General features: G+C 33.3%; 1 non-coding gene across 1 annotated transcript; it reads left to right on the forward strand.

Moving 5' to 3' along the window:
* Positions 1 to 5,189: 5,189 nt before the first annotated feature.
* LOC116630311 lies at positions 5,190 to 5,296 on the forward strand. The gene has a single exon (XR_004298914.1). It is a non-coding gene; the product is annotated as a U6 spliceosomal RNA (small nuclear RNA).
* The last annotated feature ends 338 nt before the right edge of the window (positions 5,297 to 5,634 follow it).

A 5,634-nucleotide genomic window follows, 5' to 3' on the forward strand; every position in this document is an offset into this window, starting at 1 on the left:
AAGGTAGGTACATTAAGAAAAACTTTTTCTCAGAGGAGTATAGGGGAAGGGAGGGAAAAATAAAGAGACAAAATCCGAGAGGGAGACAAACCATAAGAGTTTTATTAATTAGAAAAATTAATAAAGAGTTTAATAATTACAATTAATATGTTCAAACATCATCTCCCTTTGCTGCTACTTAATGGTATTGAGCAACTTGCATGATTTTATTTTCATTTTAAAAATTTTTTATAAAAACTATTTATATATTACAATTTGGTTAAATCACAACATAAATTTAGTTTCAATTTTAAGTTTCTGCCTTTCCTCAAAATCCATCTGATCATGGATCCAAGATCAGTAGAAGGAGAGAGGACCCATGACCTTATCTTTTCCAAGTTCTGCCATTACTCCTTTTCTTATCCCTTCTGCTTCTGTCCCTTTTATGGTTGAAGAGAGTTGGGGTCAGAGGAGCAAGAATGAGAAGAAAAAAGTGAAATATATGTTTTGTTTGGTTTGACTTTTAGTTAGTAAAGGTTATTTACATTTCTCTTCTGCTTATCAAATGCAATCTGTCCAAAGGCAGGTATCCAAATATTGGCTATTTGGTAGGGTTCGTTAGTGGATTCTTCAGAAAAGCTTTAGAAGATCTTTGCAGTTCACCATTCCCTCTTTTGAACCACAACTTCTTATGTGTTCTTTCCTGCCCCTTTATAACACAATATTCCAGTGTTCTTCTAACTGTATTCTCCAATTATCAGCCAGGTCTGTTGCTTGATGGACTTGGGGTGAAGAAAGGAACTTTTATTGTTCTTCCACTCACTCCAGTGTTCTATTTTCTCTGTATCTTTAGGGATCAGGAATAGGGATGAAGGAAAAGGGGCCAACCAACACCCTTCTTAGACCTTGGCAATCAGGACACCTCTCCTATGACTTATACATCACACAGCATGTGCAAGGTATAATAATAAAATACAAGAAATATACTAAAGAATATGAATGTCTTGCTTATTCAAAAACTTGGCTCAATTTTGACACAGCAAGACCTGTAATTTCAAGCATTTAACCCTCCTAACTCTCTTAAGACATCAAAGAAACACTTCTTCATCTGTCTTGCTGTGTATTTTGAAAGAAAATGTGACTACTTCCTAGTGCCTTGACAGTTTATATATTCTGTTTTCAGTGTCAGAGTCATATGATAAATACTTTGATTTTTCAGTTAATCTTTATGTGGTGGAAACGCTACAGTAAGAAAAGAAACTAATTAATTAACTTGCATATTCTTTATTTCAGACAGCATGGGTACAATAGATTCTTGCTTAGTGAAATATTTCCCCTCATCTGAGGAAGGCCAAATTTTCATTTTCTTGTTTCTCCATGTGATTTGATTTGTGATTTCAGAATTAGTGAGATACATTCAACAGTTACTTATTTTGATTAAGAAACACTTTTAACATTAAAAAAGTATATTACTCTTAAATTTGTGTATATTACATACGTGTGTGTATGTGGTATATATGTATCTAAACATAATGTGCATTATTAATGAGATGCCAATTTATTAATTTGCCAACATGATGCTAGCTTGCAAAATTTATTTTTTAATTATATGAAATATTTGAATATATTTTTAAAGACTTAAAATGTATCTTAATTTGAAATGTTTCTATATTCATTATTGATAATTTGTATTTTGTCTTTTAATGTTGATAAAGAATTGTGAATTTAGAAGCAAAGTAACTTTTTGAAGCATATGAATATGATACAATTACTCACATTTAACTTGATTTACATTTTCATACCAATATTCACTTTTTCATGCTTTCAATAAACTTACATTTTATTTCTAAATTATTTTATTATCATTTGAGCGTAAATTATGTGAAAATTTTGATCTAATAGCATAGTTACTGTTTTTCTGAGAAAGAGTAAGAAAAATAATCCATGTGGAATAAATACAAAAAATTATGTATTATGTGTATATTTTACCTTATTATTGACTTAAACATAACTTGCCATATATAAAATATTTAGAAATGTACAATAATAATTAAAGCCAGTTTTCTTTCATAAAATCCACAGCCTTACACATATTTTAAAATTTTATCATTATGAAGTTATATTTATTAAGTAGGAAAACAGTGGATATTATTCAACAATTTGTTATCTTGGGGGCACCTGGGTGGCTCAGTTGGTTAAGCAGCTGTCTTCAGCTCAGGTCATGATCCCGGGGTCCTGGGATCGAGCCCCGCATCAGGCTCCCTGCTCAGCGGGAACCTGCTTCTCCCTCTGCCTCTGCCTGCCGCTCTGCCTACTTGTGCTTTCTCTCTGTCTCTCTGTCAAATAAATAAATAAATAAAATCTTAAAAAAAACAAAACAATTTGTTATCTTGATTTATAACTTGATAATATTTATATGTACATTACTTGAAACTTTACTTGTGCCCTTACCCCTGGCTTGGAGATATGAGGGCACTTATGGGAACATATCTTTTTATTTAACTAGCAGAGCTTGTTATTTTATTTTTTCTCTCTCTTTTTTTCCCCAATCTCTGGATAATAATGATTAACTATCTGTTCCCTCTGTGGCAAACATGCAAATGCTGAGATATTTTTCAAAAGTATGTTTGAATTCTTCAACAAATCCTGCATATCTTCTCCACTGCCAATTCCTTCTTTAAGATCTGGTTTATTGTTTTCCAAACAGCCCTCCTGCCTCAGCTATAAGCTCCATCTTTGTACGTGCATTTGTCTCTTGCTCCTAGAATCTCTTGGGCAGGTAGAAAATACTCCTGGGTTTGGTATTGAGAAAAAGGCTCCAGGTGAGCAAAATTCTGCAGTAGTAACCCTTGATCCACACATCCTTGATATATCTCAAATGGAGAGAGTATAGTCTGCTACACCCAGGTAAGTTGAATGTTCAACTTGATATTTCTCCCCAATTCTTAGGTTGGCACAAGGGCAACTCATTGAGTTGACTGCCTTGCATTCTTTAAAGCAGCATATTGAATAAGGGCTACCCATTTCCAAACAAAAGTGGGGCAAAGAAAGAGTAGAATGTTACTACTGAACCACTCTTCCCGTTTATTTCTCTCTGTAAAGTGAGAGTGAGCACTGAATTAGTGACTGGTGATAGTGGAGTCCCTTCTTACTTGGCAATTCTTAGAGAAAGGCATCTATCCCTGATATTGGCAGTTCTATATAGGCTCATTTCAGAAGAAGAATTTTCACATATGTTTTTAATTATTAGTCACAATTAGTGTAAAACCTCCATTCTATCTCTTGTTGTAATGGTGTGCTAAAGTGTGAGATTACTTATAATACAAATTATCTTAAAGGAAAATTGGCCTGTATAACCAGTCAACTTATTACTTCACAAATAATGTCAAAAATTTAACATACATATATATATATATAACAAATATATATATATATATATATATATATATATATATTTTTTTTTTTTTTTTTGCCAAGCTGGGGGGCTGCTTATGATGAAGAAAGTGCTGCTTCAGGGGAAGAGTGAAAATCTTAAAAAAATGAATATTAGAAATGGCGAAAACAAAACACTAAATAGCAGTCCACAGCTCAGAAAATGTGACATAATCTAAAAGAATCACCAGGGGATGACTTGGACTCTGAAAAGATCTTCCACTTTAAGAAAAAATCATTTTAATTTCCACTCAGAAAGCAATTTCCTATTTTTAAAACTGCATGTCTAGCTTTGACATTAAACTAATATGTATTGATTCCTATCTCTCTGGTTGTACTAGAGAATATTGATTCATATGTTAAAAAAATTATCGACACCCTTATCACAGTGTTTCTGAAATTAATATTTTAACATTTTCAAGAAAACACTAATCTATTCAATCAGCAGATTAATATTCTGACCTCAAAATTCACATTTGCGGAAAAAGGGTAGAGAGAGGACCTAAAGAATATTATAGAATTTTGTCTACTCCTTAACTTTTCCTCTTTCTGTGCAACCATTTGTTTTTTGTGTTCATATTAATGAGAATCTTCAGTACTATATGGAACAATTGATAGATATTTGACATGCATGCTCAGAAAAGTAAAATATTTTTCTGTGTGATATAAGTAAAACAAAGCATTCTTTGTATGATGTGCCAGTTTCTAGCCATTTACTATTAACTTATTTATTCTTCCAATTACATATATAATTTTATACTTGGAAAACAGGTACAGAGACACTAGATTTTATATAAGTAACAGTTAACAAGTGCTAGAGGTAAATTCTGAATCCAGGGAATTAGCTTCAGAGTCTCCTTTTTACTCATAACAAAATAGTGTATGTTATACTGAACAAATGTTGTGGTATTAAATAAATACTTTGTCATGATGATGGTGGTGATGATTTGTAGTTTTTTTTTTAAATTGAAATAAGGACTGTTTTAAAGAATTTATTTGGCTAGGATTTGGTGAAATTATGAAGGAAGAGGAAGAGGAGAAGAAGAAGAGGAGAAGAAAAAAAGAGAAGGAATAGGAAAATGAAGGAGGAAGATGAGGAGGAAAAGGAAGAGTAGGGTCAGGAGGATCATGAGGTGGAGGAGGAGAGAACATTATGCCCCATTAACTAGAGCTAAACCAATGTTTGTTTATAGCTCACATCTTATATCAAGATTCAAAACTTATTTCTCATGCCTTATGTGGTTAACAAACTGATAAACTCATACACTACAAAAACCTACAGAGACAAGTTTGATGAATGAGTCTCAGAATTAGAGACCCTTAGAATCTTTTTTTTTTTTTTTTTTTTTTTTTTTGTATTTATCCTTTTTTGCCTTTCATGTGATGATGGAAGAGAGTTCATAAAACATAAAACATCTAGCTCTGATTAACTCAATTCTGGCAGTGGACATCTGGCAGTAACAGTTTTCAGATATTTTAGGTTAATTAACAGTTCTGCTGATGAGGACAAACTCACTTCAATCCTGATGGATTAGCTAGCATCGAGCAGAAGAGAATCCTGTTCTCTATACAAATTTAACCACAAACAGTCACATCACATGCAGTATAGTGGTTTTGGTGTGCACAGAGATTATAATATGAATAGTTCAGTGAAATTTATTAGCTGACAAAAAGAAGAATGTGAAATAATTTGGTGAGGTCATTTTAAGGGTTGAAGTACTATACCTCCAAAAAAAAAACAAAAACCCATACATTTTATATATGAAGAAACATACAGAATGCTCGCTTCAGCAGCACGTATACTAAAATTTAAACAATACAGAGAAGATCAGCATGGCCCCTGAGCAAGGATGACACGCAAATTCATGGAGCATTCCATATTTTTTAAAAATAAGACAAAATCTTGGGGCGCCTGGTGGCTCAGTCGTTAAGCGTCTGCCTTTGGCTCAGGTCATGGTCCCAGGGTCCTGGGATCGAGCCCCGCATCAGGCTCCCTGCTAGGCAGGAAGCCTGCTTCTCCCTCTCCCACTCCCCCTGCTTGTGTTCCCTCTCTCGCTGTCTCTTTCTCTGTCAAATAAATAAATAAAATCTTAAAAAAAAAAATAAATAAAAATTAAAAAAAATAAAAATAAGACGAAATCAGAGAGGAAGACAAACCATAGGAGACTCTTAAGTATAAGAAACAAACTGAGGGTTGCTGGAGGGGAGGGGGGATGGGGTAAC

This window comes from Phoca vitulina, unplaced genomic scaffold, assembly GCF_004348235.1.
Source record: "Phoca vitulina isolate PV1807 unplaced genomic scaffold, GSC_HSeal_1.0 scaffold3, whole genome shotgun sequence".
In the NCBI taxonomy this organism is placed as follows: Eukaryota; Metazoa; Chordata; class Mammalia; order Carnivora; family Phocidae; genus Phoca; species Phoca vitulina.